This window comes from Chlorocebus sabaeus, chromosome 11 (assembly GCF_047675955.1).
Source record: "Chlorocebus sabaeus isolate Y175 chromosome 11, mChlSab1.0.hap1, whole genome shotgun sequence".
NCBI classification, from domain to species: Eukaryota; Metazoa; Chordata; class Mammalia; order Primates; family Cercopithecidae; genus Chlorocebus; species Chlorocebus sabaeus.
In genome coordinates, this window is record NC_132914.1 from 65639574 (window position 1) to 65663836 (window position 24263).

The 24263-nt window shown below is 41.0% G+C and overlaps 1 long non-coding RNA gene across 3 annotated transcripts in view; it reads right to left on the reverse strand.

The window, feature by feature from the left end:
• Positions 1–24263, reverse strand: part of LOC140712778 (uncharacterized) — a 72263-nt gene that overhangs the window by 39469 nt on the left and 8531 nt on the right. The window contains exon 3 of one of the 3 annotated variants that reach the window (XR_012094533.1): positions 309–923. The exons of 1 other annotated variant lie outside the window; for it this stretch is intronic. This is a non-coding gene — a long non-coding RNA (uncharacterized lncRNA). Of the gene's footprint in view, positions 1–308; positions 924–19004; positions 23908–24263 lie in introns of those variants that run through there. One more of the 3 variants, XR_012094532.1, reaches the window with a different exon arrangement.

Sequence of the window (24263 nt, forward strand, 5' to 3'; positions counted from 1 at the left end):
GGCCCCTGGGCACTGTGCCTAACACAACAAATCTGACTGCATCTTATGCATACATTCATTCAACACATTTGTGGAGCACCTACTGTATGCCAGGCACTGTTCTAGTTCCTGGGGATACATCCATAAGCAAGACAGTCAAAAATATCTGTCCTCATAGAACCCACATCCCAGTGCAGAAATCTGACAATAAACCAAAAAAGAGCTCCTAGGTCAGGTAGTGATAAGGGCCACAAAGAGAAAGCCAGATAGGGTAAGGGGAACAAGGAGTGCCGAGGTAGAGAAGGGCTGCTGTTTTAAAAGGGCGGCTAAGGAAGTTGTCACTAATCAGATGACATTCAAGCAGACACTTAAATGAGAAAAGAGGTAAAGGAATTATCTAGGCAGATATTTATTTATTTATTTATTTATTTATTTATTTATTTAGAGACAGAGTCTCACTCCATCACCCAGGCTGGAGTGCAGTGGCACGATCTCTGCTCATTGAAACCTCTCCCTCCTGGGTTCAAACAATTCTCGTGCCTCAGCCTCCCAAGTGGCTGGGTCTACAGGCATGTGCCACCACACTTGGTTCATTTTTGTATTCTTAACAGAGACAGGGTTTCGCCATGTTTGCCAGGCTGGTCTTGAATTCCTGGCCTCAAGTGATCCATCCGCCTGGGCCTCCCAAAGTGCTGGGGTTACAGGCGTGAGCAGCCACACTCAGCCTAGGCAGATATTTAAGAACAGGCACAGGCAAGTTCCCTGAGGAAGGCCTGATGTGTTGGAGGAAGTCAGGGATGGCAGCTTCGTGGAGTGGGGTGGATGCCTAGTAGGAAATGAAGTCAGTGGAAGCGGGATTCCCACGAGGGCCTCGTAGATCCAAGCAAGGCGTTCAGCTTGTCCTCAGAGTGCAGTAGGAGAGCTGCCAGACTGCAAAGGGGTACCTGTGAAGAGATTAGACCTCAGGACAAGGCCAGAGGCAGAGGGATTAGGGGAACATTGCAGTAATCCACACAAGAAGTGACAGTCGCCTGGATCAGGGTGGCAGCAGTAGAGGAGGTGAGAAGTGGACACCTTCCCTTTGAAGTCTCTCCAATTTCCCACCGTATTTCCCTCTCACAGCGACGGTCCTGTCCCTGGCCTTCATCACCTCACCCCTGAATTATTTCATTAACCTCCTCACTCCCTCACTGGTGCTCATGGACTGCCCCCGTCCCGGCTCTCCTGCTGTCACCTTCATCACATCACTCCCCTGCTCAGGAAATATGACTGTGCCCTGCCCATCATCCCCAAGTCCAAATTCCTCTCCCTGGCTCTCAAAGCCTTCCACTGAGTTCTACACACTCGATGTTCTTCTGACCATAAACCAGTTCCTACCAGTACTCCAGCACCAATTCAGACAGTAACTGGCTTACTTAATGACCAAGAGATCTGCTATTCTATACCCAATTCAAAATTAACTGGATAGTTCTTTCAATCAGCATAGCACCAGAGTTCCATTACAAAAACAATTAGTTGACATTGATCAGATGCTTACTAAGTGTCAGACACTAATCTAAGAACTTTACAAACAGCTTCCCCTCCAATTGTACAACATCCCTATGAAGTGGGTACTATTATTATCCCCAACTTTACAGATGAGGAAACTGAGGTACAGAAAGGTTAAGTAAATTGCCCAACATCACAAAGCCAGTTGCGGGGGGTGGGGGGGAGGGAGGAGCTGGGATTTGAATCCAGAAAGTCTATCACCATCGTCAGCACCCTTGCCATGGCACTCCATTGGCTCCCGTACTTGGACACAGTGTCTCAGGTTTCTTCATGTGAATCATTAAATTGTAAGTTGTGTTTACAACAAAATTCTCATTACTGCCCCCCAAGCTTTTGCTAAACATTTTGTCTTCTTCCTATCTCTACCATCTCTACCATGTCTTCTACCTATCTCTACCATGCCAAATCCCACCCAGCTCTCAAGGTGTAACTCAACTTCCTGATTTTCTACAAAACTTCTCTAAATACATGAGACCTCACTGAATCTCCATTCTTCCAGCTATTTGAAATCCACTGCAAATCACTATGTTTGATTTTTTTTTTCCATGTATCTTCCCAACTATGCTGGATACTGCTTATGTAGAGCAACCATAAATTATGTTTCTTTTTATATCTCTACAGTATGTAAAGCAATCCTGAGCCATTCCGTTCAACAGACATTTTAAAATAAACCCTACAGTGAGCTAGAGCCTGTGTGGGTCCCAACAACACAGTGAAGACAGCACTCAAAAATGCTTGTGGGCCAGATGTGGTGGTTCACACTCGTAAACCCAGCACTTTGGGAGGCTGAGGCAGGAGAATCCCTTGAGGCCAGGCGTTCAAGACTAGCCTGGGCAACATAGAGAGAACCCCCCACCATATCTACAAAAATATTTTGAAAAATTAGCTGGGCATAGTGGCACAAGCCTGTAGTCCCAGCTACTGGAGAGGCTGAAGTGGGAGGATCACTTGAGCCCAGAAGGTTGAGGCAACCATGTAAGAGCTATGCTATGATCATGCCACTGCATTCCAGCCAGTATGACAGAGCAAGACTCTATCTCTGGAAAAAAAAAAAAAAAGTAAAGAAAAGAAAATGCTTGAAATACTTGTAGACCAAATGAGAAGATCCAGGGAAATGCCTGTTGAAACATAATTATCTATTTTAATTAACATTTTTCATATAAATGCCATCAGTAGTGACACTTCATACACAAACATATGATTTTCATGTCATTTCAGTATAAATTCATTGAGCATCTACTTTGTGCTTGTTGCAAAAAGGAATGAGACAAAGCCCTGCCATCAGAGAATCCTCAGTCTGTGTTACCGTATGTCTTAGGGCATGGTTGGAGATCAAGAATAGAAAAGCCACTAAAATATACTTAGGTAAAAGAAAACAGAAGGTAAAAGAGAACCAACAGGCCTGTTGTGGGTGATTGGAACAGAAAATGACCAAAGATGTTACTTTCTTCATTGCCATGTTATCTCTTCCTCTGCTTCCCTCATTTTACATTTCTCTCTTTCCCCCACCTCTTCTCCCTCCCCATCCAGCCCATTCCCAGATTGCCTTCCTTTGCTCTCCTATTACACCATCCACCATGGCTTACATTGGATGGTGCCCTCAGTCTCCAACAAGTACTGGCGACCGTCCAAGTCCAGCTATGTCTGTTAACTTGACTGTCTCCATTCTAATCCCAAGTGTCAAGGAAGAGACTCCAAGAGGCCTACCGTGGACAGGTTTCCAACCCTAGTCCAAACAGCTATGGCTGGCGAGTGGGGAAAGGATGCCCAAGGTCATGTTGAATGGTATGCAGGGGACCGCTCTTTCTGGGGCTAGGCTCAAAGGTGTGGGATGATGGCTTCTGTAAAATATAATGTGATAGGGCTGGGCGCGGTGGCTCACGCCTGTAAACCCAGCACTTTAGGAGGCCAAGGTGGGTGGATTGCTTGAGGTCAGGAGTTCAAGACCAATCTGACCAACATGGTGAAACCCCATCTTTACTAAAATAACCAAAATAAGCCGGGCATGGTGGCAGGCACCTGTAATCCCAGCTACTCAGGAGGCTAAGGCAGGAGAACGGCTTGAAGCCAGGAGATGGAGGTTGCAGTGAGCCGAGATGGCACCACTGCACTGCAGCCTGGGCGACAGAGCAAGACTCCGTCTCAAAAAAAAAAAAAAAAATTTATATATATATATTTTTTATATATATATTTTATATATATATATCACATATATATAATGTGATAAATGGTCTCATAGTTGCTCTGCATACAACTCGGATTCACATTTTGCAGACTTCACAAATTCACAGAATTTTACAAATGTAAGGGATTCCAGGAATCATTTGACACAATCCCCACACTTGAACTCATTGTAAGCCAAAGCCTGAGAGCAGATAAGGGTGGATCCCGTACTCTCTGACTTCTAGTCTACTCCAACATTTACCAAACCAAAGCAGTTTAAGACCACCTTTGACATCTTCAGTAGGTGACCGAAGATAGTCCACACTGCATCATAGCATGTGGATTTGTTTCTTTTTTAATATAATTTCTGTACCTACTAAGAACTTTCACATATATCATCCCATCTAGTCCTCCCAGCAATCATGAAAAGAATTGTTAAGCCTATTTTGTAGATGATAAACTGAGACCCAAAGAAATCAACAGACTTGCCTACACTTTACGGTTCATATCAGGCAAAGCCAAGATTTAAACCCATACGATTTGACTTCAGACCTCACTCTTTCTGCTATGCCATGCTGCCTTCACTCTCTGGGAATCAGCGAAGTGTCAATTTGTATTTGTAATTTTTTTCTATATGTTATGATGTTTTATTTATTTATTTATTTATTTAATTTATCTATTTGAGACAGAGTCTTGCTCTGTTGCCCAGGCTGGGGCACAGTGGCACGATCTAGGCTCATTACAACCTCTGCCTCCTGGGTTCAAGCCATTCTCCTGCCTCAGCCTCCCAGGTAGCTGGGATTACAGGCACTCGACACCACACCCAGCTAATTTTTGTATTTTTAGTAGAGATGGGGTTTCACCATGCTGACCAGGCTGGTCTGGAACTCCTGACCTCATGGGATCTGCCCACCTTGGCCTCCTAAAGTGCTAGGATTACAGGCATGAGCCACTGTGCCTGGCCTGTTATGATGTTTTAACATCTTAAAAATCTAGCTGAGAAGAGACTGCCCCTTTTGGGTTAGCCAGTTCTTAGAGATAGCAGAGGGCTCATGGAGAATGCCTTTGATATGCAAACCAACCAGTCCAGAGCCATACCTCCTCTACCAGGAGGCAATATTCCTCTGCCTTAATCATCCCAGGGTCACATACCAGGCAACTAAAGACCACTCCTATAGCCCAAAGCTTACAGGAATTATTCAAAATAGCCAGTTCTAACCAGTTTACTCTGCCATACCTTTCCCATGAAAACTCCAGTAAAGATGCCTCCTGTTTCCAGACCCTGTGGGGATAATAAGCTTTGTTTTCCTGAGCCTCTGCTGTGTGGCCTCTTGTGGCCACACCCCAATGACCATCACATAAAAGAACACGGAACACAATAACAACAACAACAACAAAAAAAGGATTGGAAAAGCAGACTGAGAAGTTCAGAGGGTCCTTTAGTAATTTTCAAGGAATTAGCATGCACAATAGAGGAGTGGTCAAATGATAATGCGCTCAGACCATAAATACGATATTCTCAATCCCAGCAAGCACGACTTCTGGCACTTCTTGCAGCATTCTTGTCTCCAACGCAGCAAAAGGAGTGACAGAAACATTTTTCAATGCACAGATCAATCCGATTGATTTGGAGGGAAAAGCTGGTTCTCATTTAAGACGATTTAGTAGCAGTGATTCATTCTATCAAAGGCATCGCTGCTATCTTTGATGCAGACACTATCATCCTATGCCCCTCTGCAATCAATCCCGAGATGTATAATTTGTTTAGCCCAGTGAAATTCTTCACAATTCTCTACACAACTTCAAATGCTTCTGATAACTTGACCCTGCATTCCTTGGATTGAAAAGCAACAAGGCACAAATGTCTGAATCCCAGGCTGGTTCCAAAAAGCAGTACTTCAAAGCACTCTGCAAGGATGAGTCTTGAGGGTTTTTTCCTTAGTATACTTTTACTTATATTCTTCCTTCGTATACTTTTACTACTTACTGACTTTAGTTTCTTTGCCATGGTGGAGATTTATTATTCTTTAACTTGTAAAGCTGGAACTCAAATCAATTGTATGCTCTGGTTTCAAAAAATCCTGATAAGGTCTCCCAACAACACAAGTAGGGATAGGGTGACTAACCTCCATTTATCCAAGCCTGGAAGGACACCAGGAATGTGGGACTTTCAGCTTTAAAACCAGGAAAGTACTTGGCAAACCAGGACAAGCCGGTCACCCTAATCTAGAGATTTAAGAAAAAGCAAATCTTTTGTCTTATTAAACTTTAAGAGGTGTCTTAGAACTAAATGCCTTGACAATGCAGGATGCTAATAGCCCATTAATATCTTAAAGCAGAATATTTTCTACAGGTTTGCAGAAAGCCTGAAGTGTAACTGTGTGACAATAAATACAATAGCTCAAACAGTGATTCTTAATACCTCCAAATGTGATGAAATACATCAAGCAAATGAAGAGCAAAATTGACACAGGCGACAATGATTCATTTCAATATGTAAAGGCCCGGCAGGGAATTCTACATAAAAGTGAGTCTTTAGCCGTCAGCACAAGAGTCTTTTATTCACTGCCACTAAACGATGGGAAGTGCCAGTTGTAACTCTCCCAATGGTGGGAAGCAGGGGCTTCAGTCCCATTCTCCTGGTTCAAACTCTTACCTTTACCTATGTCCAGCAGTGTTGGAATGGGCAGCCCAAAATAATGGGCACATTAATTAAATCTTCAATAGGGATGGGCAGGAGGGAGCCTGCTGGGAACCCAGATTGCTTTCATCCTTTCTAGGGAATATGAAGAGTTAAGACATTTACCAACTCAGCCTCAAAAAAAAAAAAAAAAAAAAAAAAAAAAAAAAAAAAAACTCTCAAGACTCAGCCTTGCAGTGCTAATTGATTGATGTCATTTATAAGAAATCTAATAATGTTGAATAATTTATTTTAAAATGACAGATGTTGAAAATATACAGTCATACTAATCTGGGTCTAGCAGAGGATACATTCATGATTATCCTAAATAATTTCATGTCAGGATTGAGTTTTTATGTTTTAAACAATCTTCAGGTATCTCATTTTAGTGCTTATATTAAAGTAAATTTAGGAAAAAGGTAATTTCGATCCAGTGGATAAAACCGGATCACAAATGTGTCATTCCTCAAACATATGCCAACCGCTGTGCTAGATGGTGGCAGACATGGTGGAGAACAGAGAAACGGTCCTTGCTCTCACTGGGTTTCCATTCTAGGGGGGAAAACTGACAATAAATAAGTACACAAATATTTAAAATCATTATAGATGGCGATTCACAAAAATGCACAGTAAATCTGCTTTCAGTTTTCCCATCACTCTATCCATAGCTCTTTTTTGCTTTGTTTTGTTTTGTTTTGAGATGAGGCCTCACTCTGTCATACGCACTGGAGTGCACTGGAGTGATCTCGGCTCACTGCAACTTCCCACTCCCCGGTTCAAGTGATTCTCCTGCCTCAGTTTCTCTAGTAGCTGGGATTACAAATGTGTGTACCACCATGCCCGGCTAATTTTTGTATTTTTAGTAGAGACAGAGTTTCACCACATTGTCCAGTCTGGTCACAAACTCCTGACCTCAGGTGATCCCCCTGCCTCGGCCTCCCAAAGTGCTGGGATTATAGGCGTGAGCCACCATGCCCAGCCTATCCATAGCTCTTTGAACCATTCACAATAACCTATGAAACCTCAGTTTCATATATGAATACATATATCTTCATGAAGAAGGATGATTTAACATTACATAATTTTTCCACCAGAAGAACTACAGGCTATTAAAAATTTTTCATAACTTTTTTTGTGTTTTATTGAATATTTTTAAATCCCTGGAAACAATTTACATCAAAATGCAAGGCCTCACGAATAAGTTTGGTTTCTCGCTATTGCTGAGGCCTTCTTTCCTTGCTAGTAAGATTGACACCTGTACTTTCTGGTTCCTAGAACAAAGAGAAGAATAAGGAAGAAAATCGTGCTCCATCTCTGTAAGTGTAAACAGTGCTAGCATAGAGGAGAAGAGGCATGGACGATAAAGCTACTTTAAGAATGTAAAATACCCAGGCTCGGTGGCTCACACCTGTAATCCCAGCACTTTGGGAGGCTGAAGTAGGTGGATTAAGGTCAGGAGTTCAAGACCAGCCTGGGCAATATGGTAAGACCCCGTCTCTACTAAAAATACAAAAATTAGCCAGGCGTGGTGGCACACACCTATAATCCCAGCTACTCAGGAGGCTGAGGCACAAGAATCACTTGCATTGGGGAGATGTAGGTTGCAGTGAGCCAAGATTATGCCACTGCATTTTAGCCTAGTGGACAGAGTGAAACTCTGTCTCAAAAAAAAAAAAAAAGAATGCAAAATGGCCCAATCCTCCTCTCTAGCCAGGACAGTCTTAGTATGGCCACCCTCCCCTCCCCTTGCCTCTGCACCTCCCTCTCTCCTTCTCTGCAGAGTAGCTGTGGGTTCCCTCCCAGTTTCCCTGTTAGTCTCCCCCTCCAGTAAACCTACTCTTCAAACCAGACTCAAACTCACTCATCCCAATGTGTCAGTGATTGATGACAGCAAGGATATTACCATTTTAATAAGGATGAAGGTCTTTAAGAAGTGAAACTCTAAGACTAGGGTCTGCAGCTCCAGTGAGTGATGGTAGGTAGTATGTATTTAGCCAGCCCTAAAGAGATCCTGACTACACATTCACAGTCTCCTGGTCTAAAAGCCAACTAGCATATAGGGTGCTGGCTGCTTCAGATGCAACTTCATTGTCACACACCATGGTCATGATTTACCATAAAGTAATGCTGTTTCCAATATATGATGGAGTGGCACCCAGAGCATCTGCTCAACTGAATAACCAAACAACAACAACAAAATCACTGTAGGTACACTCGGTCCATCTTGGGTTACCTTCTTTAATCATTTTTCAATATATTGAAATGTCCTCCATCCATTGCATTATTTAAATGTCCGTGTGTGACATTTGTCTCTCCAGCTAGAGCAGGGACTTTCACATAGAAAAGATTGAGAGATAGTCTCTCAACCATTAAGCATAAATTAATCTTTCCAGGATTCATTTCAAATGTTTTGTTCTGAATGCTTTTCACGTTATTATTAATAACAATGGCAATTATGTTTATGGGACATTTGCCATGTACCAGGTGTTCTTCCTTAAATTATTCTTCATGCTCACAACAGCCTCCACGTTAGTTATTATTACCTCTCTTTCTGTAGTTGAAGAAACCACCCAAGGTCACGCAATTGCAGAGAAACTCTCCGGCGTTTGTCTATCTCTCCTACAAAAGATGCGAAGGGAGTTTATCATGGTTTTTGCTCCTGACTGGGTATTGGAAAGGCAGGAAAAATACTGTATGTCTTGACAATTCTACAAAACGTATTAGGGCACAAGGTTAAAAGATAGGTAACTTTTAAAGCCTCTGTGTTTTCTGTGGGCTATTTATGAGTCTGGAGGTGAGTCAAGAATGAAACAGCCAGTTACAGAGGAAAAGAACTATAATCAACACGATGGGACTCAGCAGAAACAGCCTGAACCGAGGAAAGAGCATTCCGATTTAGACTCACCCTCTCCAGAGCAGGTAATGATAGAGCAACCAACTGGCTGCCAGCCACAGGTTTAAAGTATGTGATGTCAGGACCAACCCTCCTTGGCAAATTCCATCTTGTTCCAGACTAATTTCTAAGTGTTCCTGCTTTATTGGATAGTATTATTAACCTTGCTTTCATGGGATAAACCAAGGTTTCAGTCAGAGGAGGCCTGGGGGCGGCTTAAGGATGGTTGTTCATTCCGTTCCTTCCTCCCACTCTCTCTCCAACACCCTACCTGAACATCAGCCTAAGAATAGTCCCAGCTACCATTTGCAGACTTCACCCCAATCTACAAAGTCTTTTCACACACCTTATTCATATAACCTTGTGAAATTGGTGCCATTAGTAGTCCCTTCCTAAACAGGAAGATAACACAGAGAAAAGTTATGACTGACTCTAAATCACACTGCCCAGAAGGATCAGAGCCAGAAGTGGATCCAAGTTTTCTGGGTCTTCTGATTTGAAAAGAGACCAAATGAAAGCCTGCCAAAGAAAAGGTAGCATATGGTTATCCTTTGCTCCACCCCACCTCTCTGACGTTAGGATTAAAATTAATAATAATTTGTTGGATTATAATGGTGTCCTACCATTCACTCTAGCCATCTCCAACAAAAACATGCCTCAGTCCCACGGAGCTTTCCATTTAACATCTTCCAGTTTAATTTCACTCATGGGCGTTTATAGAAAGCATTGCTATCCAGCGGTTTCTATTTTTCCCCCTGAGGTTTAAAGACAATGCACAAGTATTACTAAGTGTGAGATGCGTACATGAGAGACTAAATCTTCCTACATGTCCTGTTTATGCCTGAGATTGATTTTCACTGCTTAGTTATGAACTTCCAAGGGGATAGCTTTTATAAAACACATACATACGCTGAGAATTTAGTCTGTACACTATGGGCGATAGTAGCCATTCTTACTATCAAGACAGAAACTCATTCTTGGTGAAAACAGGTTTCATTCACCTGAAGTGAAAAGGAAGAGAAGAATTTGAAATTACTGCAACCACTATTTAGATTGATGGTCAGTTACTCAAGAAACAATTATCCAATTTGTGGATTTCCTCTGTTCCTCCTGTTTATTGTCTGCTTGGCATTTTTTACTATTCATTATCATCTCCTACAGAGGGTGTTAGAGAAAAAGAGGAGAGGTGAGATTCAAAATAAAATTCCAATAAATTATCATCAAGCACCTACTGTATGCCAGATGCTGAGATAGGTACTGAGAATCCTAAATGAGTGTTTAGGATTTAATCACTGGCCCCTGTGCATAGGTTGCTGTCAGAAATGCTGCATTAAAGATATGTATAAAATACTACAAAACTCTGGTAAAAGAGCTATTCACCTGAAAATGAGGAGAGGAGGTGAAGACAACGGGAAAAAAGTGATACTTCCACTGGAACTTGAAGAAGTTGAACTCCAGGAGGAAGCAGATAAGTGGGGAAGAGAAGATAGGATGAGCAGGGGAACAGCAGGAGTGCGGGCAGTGGGGTTCAGAAGTGGGATGGTTTCACTAAGGGCGGTGCAGGTGGTGACCACACATCCTGGTTTGCCTGAGTCAGTCCTAATTTACGGTCACTATGTCAGCATAATTAATATAGCACCTCCTTTTACTCTCAAAAGTATCCTAGTTTGGGTAATGAATTATAGCCATCTGTGTCAATCTGAGGCACATATGTCATCACTCTCCCCTCCTTTATCCATGGAAGACATTACTAAATTACCATGGTACATTCCTAGCTAGGCCCAGACTTGTCTTCAGAATCCTACTGAAAATATGACTTCAGGCAGTATCACAGATTGGAATTGGACCTACATACGTTTTCCAAGCTATGAGTCAGAGAGGTTGCAAAATGGCAACTCACCGGCCATATCTGAATGGCATCTATATTTTGTTTGACCTGCACAGGATTTTTTGCAATTCTGAGCCAGCATTTACTATCACGGGATATAACTCAGAAATTTGTATTTCTGCCTTTATTTGAGAAGTGGGAAAATCCAATAACATAAGACCTGTATTGCACATAGTGGAACAATTGGCTGAAGTTAAATAGCAAATATCACCCTTTTGTCCAATATCTACCTGTTGTTGTCAGCCTCCAAGCTGGTCCCCACTGATCCTCACTTCCTTGTACAGTCCACATCCTTGTACAGTCCCCTCTCACACTGTATCAGGTTTGATATGTTTGGCCAATGGAATATGAAAGAAGTGATGTTATTCCATTTCCCAGGCTAGCTGTCATTCTGCCTTTCTTAGATTACTTGCTCTGGAGGAAAACAGCTGGCATGTTGTGAGGAGAGGCCCACATGGTGACAAACTGAAGCTTCCAGCAATCACCATGGGAATGAGTCTTTTTGAAGCAGAACTTCCAGCTCCATTCTAGCATTCAGATGATTGAAGGCCCCATCAACATCTTGACAGCACACTCAATGAAAGACCTGAGCCAGAACCATTCAGCTAAGCTGCTCCCAGATTCCTGACCCTCAAAAACCATACAAGAAATGAGCATTTGTTGTTTTAAGTGGCTAAGTTTGCACGGCAATTTGTTACACAGCAGTAGATAACTAATACACCAATAAAATTGATTTTCTTATGATCTGCTTGTCTCTATCAATTATTTTACCTACCTGGCTCTCAAGACAGTTGAGGTTACATCCCAGCTCTACAGAAAGAAAACTGTTGATGGTTTTAAGCAAGAAAGTGAGAAGGTCAGATCTGGCTTTAGATGTATCACACTGGCATCTGTGAGAAGAAGAAGTAAGAAGGAGGCTCAAGATCAAGTTTATTTCCTGAAAAACTCATAAGTAGACTTGGCAGTATAGCACAAGGGGGATGTGATATAGAACCATGTGTAAGAGAGTAAGCTCCAACTCTAGGTCAGATGATGTAAGTTCAAATCACCATATCACCACTGAAGGATCATATATATTTTAGTAAGTTACTTAGCCTTTTATTTCCTTAACTGAAACATGGGATTAGGAAGGCTTACAGCTGCAAGTAACTAAACACCCATCTACTCACAGCTTAAACAAATAGTTTATTTTTCCCCTATAACTGAAAGTACAGAGGTAGGCAGTTGCTGGGAATGATTCAACTGTTCAGCAATGCCACCAGGATTCCAGGTTCTCTCTAGCTTTCAACTCTGCCTTTCTTAGCAGATTGGCTCATTGCCTTGTGTTTCTAAGGTGGCTGCTATATCGCTCCAGCCATAACATTTCTGTCTTAGGTTGTAGACTTAAAACAGAAAGAAGCAGGGGCAGGTCGAGAGCTTTAATCTAGCTATGTGTGTCTTATTTTATCAGGAAAGAGAAAAGCTTCCCAGAAGCTCCTAGCAGACTTCTGCTTACTTCCCATTTGCCAGAACTGGATCACAGAGCCTCATTAGCGGTGATGGAGACGGGGAACATGAGTATTTAGTTGAATATATTGATACTCCAAGCAAAATTGTGTTCTGTTGGCAAGCAAGAAGAGAGGAGAATGAATATTAGATATTCAATTGCCCCTAGTGATACAGTCGACTTCAGAATATTGATATAAGGGTTAAAGTAAGCTGATACTTGCTTTAGGCTAACAGTGTTTGGCATGGAATTAAGTGTTCAATAGATTTTAGCTGTTGAGATTGCAATAATTCAGGCACAGAATATTCATCCTGGACTAGGATATGGAAGAGGGAATAATTTTGAGACTTAAGGGCTTGAAAAGAAAGATAAAATTATTGGTGGGAAAATAACTTTGGTTTTAATTATTTTTTATTATCTTTCTTTCTCCTTTGTCTTATAACCACAGAAGTGGTCTGTTTATTGCATCATCTTTTTTCTTTCTAGTGATTTTATAATTGTGTATCTTTTGTTAGAATGTAAGTACTTTATTATTTTAAAAATCTAACTAAAGGAATATAAACTTTGAGTTCTTTAATCTACTCAGTTAAAAAACCTCCTACAGTAACTTTAACTCTACATTCCAATTAGTAGCCTGCACAATTATATAATCACATAATGCAGAGCACTGTGACCTACTCTTCAGAAGATATGTGTTTTAGACATAGCTCGCCTATGTGAAGAAGTAGAAATATTGCCTCTGGTCATGCTAAAATTAATTGCAATATTTAAGTCATATGACATTTAATGTTTCTACAACTAGCAGGTAGCACAGCTCCCAGAAACCCAATTGCACATTGCTGAACCTGTCTCAAGGCACTTTCAGGTGGATCAGATAATGGGTGGACCCACCACATACTTTTCAACTGTGAACAATGATTCAGGGGCCAGGATTTAGAAACCATGAGCAGCTATGTAATTGCATAGTGTTAGAAACAAGAGGGGTGAGTGGTGCGGAATATAGGTTTAAAAGAAAAAAAGGAAGGTTCTGAGTGTATACTCAAAATAATTGAAAGCAGGGTCTCAAGGAGATATTTGTATGCCTATATTCATAGCAGCATTATTCACAATAGCAAAAAGGTGGAAGCAACCCAAGTCTCAATTGACGAATGGTTAAGCAAATGTGGTATATATGTCCAATGAAATATGACTCAGCCTTAAAAAGAAGGAGATTTTGACATGATACATGCTACAGCATGGATGAACCTGGAGGACATTAAGCTAAGGGAAATAAGCCAATCACAAAAAGATGCTGTATGATTCCACTGATATGAGGTACCTGGAATAGTCACATTCATAGAGACAGAAAGTAGAATGGTGGTAGCCAGGAGCTGGACAGTTATTGTTAATGAGCACAGAGTTTCAGTTGGGAAAAATGAAAAATTTCTTGAGGGGGATGACAGCAATGGGTAACAGCAATGTAAATGTAATCAATGCCACAGAACTGCATGCTTAAAAATGATTACAATGGTAAATGTTATAAGTATTTTGCCACAATAAAAAAAAAAAATTTAAGGATAAAAGGAAAGAAAGAACTTGAATGTAATATCCCCACTTCACAAACTTAGCACCCCACCACCACCACCACTCACAAAGTCCTCTAAAAGTCTGCTTATTAAGGGAAAAAGAAGGCAACAAAATTGGGAAAGAGCCTTCCAAACTCTTTCAAGATCTGAGCAGCTTCTTTTAGTCATTCTGTTTTCTTTTTTATTTTTCACAATACATATGGAGTGTTTTTTGTTTTTTAGACAGAGTCTGGTTCTGTTGCCCAGGCTGGACTGCCGTGGCACAATCTTGGCTCACTGCAGCCTCCACCTCCTGAGTGCAAGTGATTCTCCTGCCTCAGCCTCCTGAGTAGCTGGGATTACAGGCGCACCATCAGATCCAGCCAATTTTTGTATTTTTAGTAAATATGGGGTTTCACCATGTTTGTCAGGCTGGTCTCGAACTCCTGGCCTCAGGCAATCTGCCCGCCTGGGCCTCCCAAAGTGCTGGGATGACAGACATGAGCCACTGCACCTGGCCAATAAATATGTATTATATTTGTAATCGGTGGGAAAACAAGAAAGAATATTACAAAAGGAAGAAGTGGCATCAATTCGTCTTCATCTCTGGCCTGAGGTCAAGGCAATTCTTCCCTCAGCCTCATGAGGCTTGAGTTTTTGCTCAGAAGCATGAAATATCATTACCTTTACCTTTCATAGTCCCAGTTTAGGATAAACTCTGGGTCAGCAGTTACATGACTGACCTGGAATGATTTCGCTCTGCTGCTGGCAGCGAAGTAAATGACTGTGTGAGCAGCTTCTGGTGAGACCAAGTAGCAGAACTGCAGCAGATAACTTACTGTTTTTCATTGTTTCTGATTAGATCTTTTCACATTTTGTTTTTGGTTTTGTTTTTTTCTTATAAAAGACAAGGGTGTCTCATTGAAGCTTTAGGGAAATAGTTGAATTTTAATGGAATCGAATTGGCTCCCATGGTTATCTCAAAGGAGCTGTGGTCGTAAAAGTTAATTAAATTAGATTCATTTGCATATTCAAGACCATTCCCTTCCTTCACTTTAAAGGCAGAGAAAGAAAATTTGTCCCAGCCTCCTCACTGGGATTACAACACACAACATGTCCAGATCACTCTGTTTGTATGCTGGAACTTAGTTGGACTAGCAGGCTATTTTTAAATTCTTTCTCCTAGCTTGTATTCTCCACTTTTTAAGGTAAATGTCAATACAAAAGTTAAATTGATAATGCATTGCAGTTCTTGCTTTGAAATATAGAATAAGTCCTTTAGAGAAAGAGATTGCTGTGCTTAAAGACTGAGGTAATTTCCTAAACAAAAGGGGAATTGAGAACGCTAAGTAGAAAATGAACTAGCAACATTTACAGCCACAAGACTGTGCAGAAGCAATTTGCATTTGCGTATGTATTGGCAACAACGGCATCTATAGCTTTATTTATTATGGATCAGAGGAACAGAACGATTGGACCCTAAGAGGATGTCTAGTCTACCTGCTGTCTGGAGTAGGCCTAAAATAACCGGCTAAAATGGAACTCTGGCCTGTTTTCTGAAGCCGCTAGGGAAGGTGTTTCCACCACCTTCCTCTGTTATCCGACCCATTTTTAACAATCCTTAATATCATACCAGAAAACGTTGCCTTATATCCAACCTATATCCCCTCTGCTGTTGATTTACTGTTTACTCTCACATGCATACAATGCAAATGTGAGCAGTCGCACTCAGCCCCTCTGCCCTGCTCATTTGTATATTTCTTTGGTGTATCAGCTAATGCCTAGATCAGTATTTATAGATTAAAGGGAGTATCTGCCCTACTTCCTTCAGCACACATGCCTGCTAATACAAGTAAGGGTATCTCATTATCTTCATTCTTCCATGAGAAGACAGGGTTAATTTATTTTTTTTCTTTAATTAACACAAATGTGCCAGACAGACTCCATGCTAGGTTCTTGGGAAACAGTGGTGGACAGGACAGACCAAGATCCTGCCCTCATGCATGGAACTCAGACATAATACAAATAATTACCAGTATGATGAAGGCTACAAAGAAGTGTAGGTTACTAAGAAATTACACAATAGGCTGAGCTAACATAGGCTGGGAGGATAGGAAAGCTTTCTAAACAAAGCCATGTTTCACCTGAAACCTGAAGAATAGGAATTATCAAGTAGAGAAGGGAATGCAAGGTAGAAGGAACAGCGTATGAAAAGTCCCTATCATGAGAGTGTGACCTGTTCGAGGATGGACAATGAAGTTCAGACAGCAGGGCAGAAGAGACTGTGATCAAGCTATGGAATCTTCACACATTATTCACTGTCCACACTTGCTTGGCTGTGACTGAAACCTAATACCTTGGTCCTGCTTTGTACAATTTTAGAACCCTGAGCAACTGGATGCTTAGCGACAAGGATTAGGCACCTGGAGTAAGAATGGAAGAAAAGAGGCCTCATTTCAGCGCTCGGAAGGCCTGGAATGCTCCAGTGGCCTCAGTGAATCAGCATGGTGTTGTGCAGCGTTGGTGACCTCGTCCCCAGAATATTCGGGTGCTACATAGTCTTTAGCAAGTCACACTTTCAGGGTCTCTGACCTCACTTGTGTAAGTGAGGAGGTTAGATATGGGCTTTTCTAACTCACTTTCTGGAATCAGTTAGCAACAATAGTCCCCATACAGTTCTTAAGTGGGTCACGTTATTACTGAGCTAACCTACATTTGGTAGTGGGAGGAGGGGATTATTCAGACAGCCAGCAGGCCTGTCTCTAATTTCCTTTTTTGTTTCTTTTTTTAATTTTTTTGGTTTTGGTTTTTTAGTACTTTTTTTATTGTAGTAAAATACAGATGGCATAAAACTTACCATTTTAACCATTTTTAAGTGTACAAGTCAGTGGCATTAATTACACAGTTACAATACTGTAAGCCATTACCACTATTTCTGAAAATATTTCATTCCAATGCACTTTTCTTTTTTTTTTTTTTTTTTTTTTTTTTTTTGAGATAAAGTCTCACTCTGTCGCCCAGGCTGGAGTGCAGTGGCACGAACTCACTGCAACCATCGCCTCCTAGATTCAAGCAATTCTGCCTCAGCCTCCCAAGTAACTGGGATTACAGGTGTGTGCCACCACACCTGGTCACTTTTTGTATTTTTAGTAGAGACAGGCGATTCACCATGTTGGCCATGCTGGTCTCAAACTCCTAACCTCAAGTGATCTGCCAGCCTCAGTCTCCCAAAGTGCTGGGATTACAAGTATGAGCCATCACGCCCGGCCCAACGCACTTTTAAAATAGTCTGGGCAAGCTCTGCGAGGGTCCTCACAACTCATGAACCTGGCTCCCTCTCACGATTCCTGATTTGGAACTTGAGAAATCAGGTACTGCTCTGAAAGCAAACAAGGCTTCTTACTCCCACTGTATGGAAATGAGTAAAAAGGGAAAAGATAAACTGTTGAGTAAACTGCTGAGTAAAGGGCAGTTAAATCCCCCTTTGCCTCTGGAGAAGTCACCTTGTTCAAGATCATAATGCTTAATAACCCTGAGACCTAAAACAGATAAAGGACACAGCAAAAAAAGGAAACCATAAACCAATATCCCTCATGAACACAGATGCAAAAATCCTCAACAACCTCTAGCAAACTGAATCCAACAACACATCTAAAAGATTATATGCCACGATCAAGTGAGATTCATCCCAGGGATGCAAGCCTGGTTCAACATATACAAATCAATACAAGTATTACCTCACATCAACAGATGAAGTACAAAAATCACATGATCATATGAATAGATGAAGATAAAGCATTTGATAAAATGCAATTTCACTTCATGATAAAAACTTTAAATAAATTACGTATGAAAGGAAAATACCTCAACACAATAAAAGCCATATATGACAAACCCACAGCTAACATTAAACTGAGCTGGAAAAAGCTGAAAGTTTCTCCCCTAAGAACTGGAACAAGACAAGGATGCCCACTCTTACCGCTCTTATTCAATATAGTACTAAAAGGCCTAGCCAGAGCAATTGGGCAAGAGAAGAAAAAGCATCCAAATTGGAAAGGAGTAAGTAAAATTGTTCTTGTTTGTAGATATGATCGTATATATAGAGTAACCTAAAGACTCTATCAGAAAACTTTTACAGCTGATAAATGAATTCAGTAAAGTTACAGAATGCAAAATTATGTTAGTCCGTTTTCACACTGCTGATAAAGACATACCCAAGACTGGGAAGAAAAAGAGGTATAATTGGACTTACAGTTCCACGTGGCTGGGGAGGCCTTAGAATCATGGTGGGAGGCAAAAGGTACTTCTTATGTGGTGGCAACAAGAGAAACTGAGGAAGAAGCAAAAGCAGAAACCCCTGAAAAACCCATCAGATCTCGTGAGACTTATTCGCTATCACAAGAATAGCATGGGAAAGACTTTGATTCAGTTATCTTCCCCTAGGTCCCTCCCACAACACGTGGGAATTCTGGGCGATACAATTCAGTTGAAATTTGAATGGGGACAGGCCAAACCATGTCGTTACACCCCTGGCTCTTCCAAATCTCATGTCCTCACATTTCAAAACCAATTATGCCTTCCCAACAGTTCCCCAAAGTCTTAACTCATTTCAGAATTAACCAGAAGTCCACAGTTCAAAGTCTCATCTGAGAGAAGAAAAGTTCCTTCTGTCTATAAGCTTGTAAAGTCAAAAACAAGCTAGTCACTTCCTAGATACAATGGACCTAACCGTATTGGGTAAATACAGTTGTTTCAAATGGGAGGAGTTGGCCCAGAAAAGGGGATTATAGGGCCCATGCAAGTCCAAAATCCAGTGGGGCAGTCAAATTTTAGAGCTCCAAAATGATCTTCTTTGACTCCAGGTCTCACATCCAGGTCACGCTGATGCAAGAGGTGGGTTACCATGGTCTTGGGTAGCTCCTCCCCTGTGGCTTTGCACGGTACAACCTCCCTCTCAGCTGCTTTTATAGGCTGTTGTTGAGTGTCTGCAGTTTTTCTAGGAGCATGGTGCAAACTATCAGTGGATTTACCATTCTGGGGTCTGGAGAACAGTGGCCCTCTTCTCACAGCTCCACTAGGCAGTGCCCCAGTAGGAATTCTTTGTAGGGGCTCTGACCCCACATTTCCCTTCTGTACTGCCCTAGCAGAGGTTCTCCATTAGGCCCCCACCCCTGCAGCAAACTTTTGCCTGGGCATCCAGGCATTTCCATACATCTTCTGAAATCTAGGCGAAGGCTCCCAAACCTCAATTCTTGACTTCCATGCACCTGCAGGCTCAACACCTTGTGGAAGCTGCCAAGGCTTGGGAATTCCACCCTCTGAAGCCACAGCCCAAGTTGTATGTTAGCCCCTTTCAGCCACAGCTGGAGTGGCTGGGACACAGGGCACCAAGTCCCTAGGCTGCACACAGCATGGGGACCCCAGGCCCAGCCCATGAAACCACTTTTTCCTCCTGGGTCTCTAGGCTTGTGATGGGAGGGACTGCCATGAAGGTCACTGACATGGCCTGGAGACATTTCTCCGTGTTCTTGGGTGTTAACATTAGGCTCCTTGCTACTTATGCAAATTTCTGCAGCTGGCTTGAATTTCTCCCCAGAAAATGGGTTTTTCTTTTCTACTGCATTATCAGGCTGCAAATTTTCTGAACTTTTATGCTCCATTTCCCTTTTTAAATGGAATGCTTTTAACAGCACCCAAGTCACCTTTTGAATGCTTTGCTGCTTAGGAATTTCTTCCGCCAGATACCCTAAATCATCTCTCTCAAGTTCCAAGTTCCACAAATCTCTAGGGCAGGGATAAAATGCCGCCAGTCTCTTTGCTAAAACATAACAAGAGTCACCTTTGCTCCAGTACACAACAAGTTTTTCATCTCCATGTGAGACCACCTCAGCCTAGACCTTATTGTTCATGTCACTATCAGCATTTTTGTCAAAGCCATTCAACAAGTTTCTAGGAGGTTCCAAACTTCCCCACATTTTCTTGTCTTCTTCTGAGCTCTCCAAACTGTTCCAACCTCTGCCTGTTACCCAGTTCCAAAGTCGCTTCCACTTTTTCGAGTATCTTTTCAGCAACACCCCACTCTTGGTACCAATTTACTGTGTTAGTCTGTTCTCGTGCTGCTGATAAAGACATACCTGAGACTGGAAAGAAAAAGAGGTTTAAGTGGACTTACAGTTCCTCATGGCTGAAGAGGCCTCAGGATCATGGCGGGAGGCAAAAGGTACTTCTTACATGGTGGAGGCCAGAGAAAATGAGGGAGAAGCAAAAGCAGAAACCCCTGATAAACGCATCAGATCCATGAGACTTATTCACTATCACAAGAATACCATGGGAAAGACCAGCCCCCATGATTCAATTACCTCCCCCTAGGTCACTCCCACAACATGTGGGAATTCTGGGAGATATAATTCAGTTGAGATTTGAATGGGGACACAGCCAAACCATATCAAAAATTAACATACAAAAATCAGTAGCATCTTTATATACAAATAACAAACTAGCTGAAAAATAAATCAAGAAAGCAACCACATTTATAATAAGTACACACACACACACACACACACACACACACAACCTAGGAATACATTTAATCTAGGAGATGAAAGACTTCTACAAAGAAAACTGTAAAACAGTGATGAAAGAAATTGAAGAGGATACAAAAAATGAAAAGATATTCCATGTTCCGGGACTGGGAAAATTAATACTGTTAAAATGACTGTACTACCCAAAGCAATATACAGATTCAGTGCAATCCCTATTAAAACACCAATGACATTCTTCAGTGAAATAGAAAAACACAATACTAAAATTTTTATGAGACATAAAAGACCCTGAATAGCCAAAATAATCCTAAGCAAAGGGAATAAAGTTGGGGGCATCATACTACCAGACTTCAAAATATACTACAAAGCTATAGTAACCAAAATGGCAAGGTACTGGCATAAAAACAGACACATAGAACAATGGAACAGAATTGCTCACTGAGAACAATTCTGAGAATCCAGAAATGAATCCATCTATCTACAGCCAACTGCTTTTGACAAAGGCACCAAGAATATTCATTGGAGAAAGACAGTCTCTACAATAAATGGTGCTGGGAAAACTGGATATCCATATGCAGAAGAATGAACCTAGACCCCCACCTCTCACCTATACATAAACCAACCCTAAATGAATTAAACACCTAAAAGTAAGATCCAAAACTATAAAACTACTAGAAGAAAATAAAGAGGAAATGCTTCAGGACATTAGTCTGGGAAAAGACCTTATGAATGAGACCTCAAAAACACAAGACACAAAAGCAAAAATAAATAGAATTATGTCAAACTAAAAAGCTTCTGGGTAACAAAAAAGAAAAACAATCAGCAGAGTGAAAAGATAACGTACAAAATGGTAGGAAATATTTACAAACTATTCATCTGACAGAGGATTAATATTCAGAATACACAAGAAACTCAAATGTCTCAATAGCAAGAAAAAAAATCCAATTAAAAAATGGGCAAACGATCCAAACAGAAAAGATGTACAGTTGGCCAACAAATATATGAAAAAATGCTCAGCATCACTAATCATCAGAGAAATGCAAATCAAAACTACAATGAGATATTGTCTATCTTATCCCAGTTAGGATGGCTATTATCAAAAGACAAAAAATAACAAATGTGGGTAAGGAGGTAGAGAAAGATGAACTTTTTTTTTTTTTTTTTTTTTTGAGACAGAGCCTTGCTGTGTCATCCAGGCTGGAGTACAGTGGCGCAATCTCGGCTCACTACAAACTCCGCCTCCTGAGTTCAAGCAATTATTTTGCCTCAGCCTCCCTAGTGGGACTACAGGCACACACCACCATGCCCGGCTAATTTTTGTAAAGGAACTCTTATACACTGTTGATAGGAATGTAAACTAGGACAGCCACTATGGAGAACAGTATGTAAGTTCCGCAGAAAACTACAAATAGAACTACTATTTGATCCAGTAATCTCATTATAGGGCATTTATCCAAAGGAAAAGAAATTAATATATCACAGAGATATCAGCACTCCCATGTTTATTGCACCACTATTTACAATAGCCAAGAGAAGGAATCAACCAAAATGTTTAACAACAGATGAATGAATAAAGAAAATATGATATATATAGGAGATGAAATACTATCCCCCCCATTAAAAAGAATGAAATTCTGTCATTCATGGCAACATGGATGAAACTGGCAGACATTCTGGTAAGTGAAATAAGCCAGGAACAGAAACAAACACCACGTGTTCTTACTTATGTGTGGAAGCTAAAAAATGTTGATCTCAGAGAAGTAAAAAGTGGAACAGAGGTTACCAGAGACTGGGAAGAATAGGCAGAACAAAGGGATAGAGAGAGATTTGTTAAAGGATACAAAATTACAGTTAGATAGGAGGAATAAATTCTAGTGATCTGTGGCACTGTAGGATGACTATAGTTAACAATATTATATTTTTTCAAACAGCAAGAAGAGAGGATATTGACTGTTCCCAACACAAAGAAATAATAAATGTTTGAGATGATGGATGTGCTAATTACCCAGATCTGAACACTCTACATTGTATGTATCAAAACATCACTATGTACCTTATAAATATGTGCAATTATGTGTCAATTTAAAAATAAAATTTTGTTAAGAGATGATTCTAAGATGTGAGGGTCTAAGACTCCAGGATTTGAGGACTGGTGAGTGCTCAGGTGCTGAGATCCTCACACATGAGTCTTTGCTGCTGGAAAAGTTTGTCAGAAGCCTCCTTTGGCTGGGAGTAGGTTATCCTCTTTCTGCCCACCTCCCCCAGTGCTATGTGAATGTAGCTCTTTGTGGCTTAGAGAATGTAAATTTTATTTTGTATTTCCAATGTCACATGCTTACCTTATCAGCATGTTCCAGTTTCCAGAATAAATATTTGGAGATGAAAAATAAAGATCATGATGCTTAATATACCAAATTTACTGAGCCCCGTCTATGTGCCTAGCACTAAGCCAGTTACTTTGCACATGTCACCTTTTTTACCTATTACATGTATGTAACATTACTCCCATGTTACAAGTATAGAAATAGGCTATAGTAGAACCTGACTCCCAACCCAAATCAGTTTGACTTTACAGTTTGGCTTAACCTCTGTACTTCATTGCTTTCCCAAAGACATCTACAGGGAAACCAGAATAGAGAATACAGGGAAACCTGAAAATAATGAAAGAGAAAAAAAAAAAATGGCAAAATCTGGCCAGGCCCAGTGGTCCTTGTCTGTAATTCCAGCTATGCGGGAGGAGTGCTTGAGCCCAGGACTTAAAGGCTGCACGCGGTGAGCTAGGATTGCACCACTGCACTCCAACTCAGTGAGACTCTGTCTCAAAAAAAAAAAAAAAAAAAAAAAAAAAAAAGAAGGAAAAAACTGATCCTAGGCTCACATTGTTCAACCTCATTCAGATTTGTGACTGGTTTTGTCATGCAGCTTCTAGCACCGTTTCAGTGTTTCCTCTCTCTACTACATAGAATTGATGGTATTTACTGCCCTAGTTTTCAAGGATGGCATTTACTTCATTAAGTAAATCACTTACTTCATTAAGTAAATCCTTAGAGCATCAGACGGCTCAGCAGTCAGAAAGGGTTAACAGCCTCAGGAAGGACTGAGCTCCCACACCGCAGGTGGTGACAGAAGACCAAGAATAATGAGGCTGGGGAACTGCCCACCCTCTGGAAGCTTTTCTGTACATCTAAATAGAACAGAAAGTAAACGCTGACAAAACGAAACTGTCAGGTAAATTAATGTGAAAAGTGCAGGTTTTGTTTTATTTTCCTTTCAATGGGTGAGAATTCAAAGCATAAGACAGGAGAACGAGTTAAAAATAGTATGACAGTAGCCAACTGATGCTTGCACAATAGAAAGGGCAACATGGGTTACACAAGAGGATTGTAAAAAATGTGCAAAAAAATAAGAGGACAGTGGCAGGAATGGCTGGATCAAACACACTAACACCATGGGATCTTCAAAGGTTCAAAATATAATCATGTTGTGACATTATAAAATAACTATATAGGATTCCAGAACATGAAGGTATTTAAATAAAAA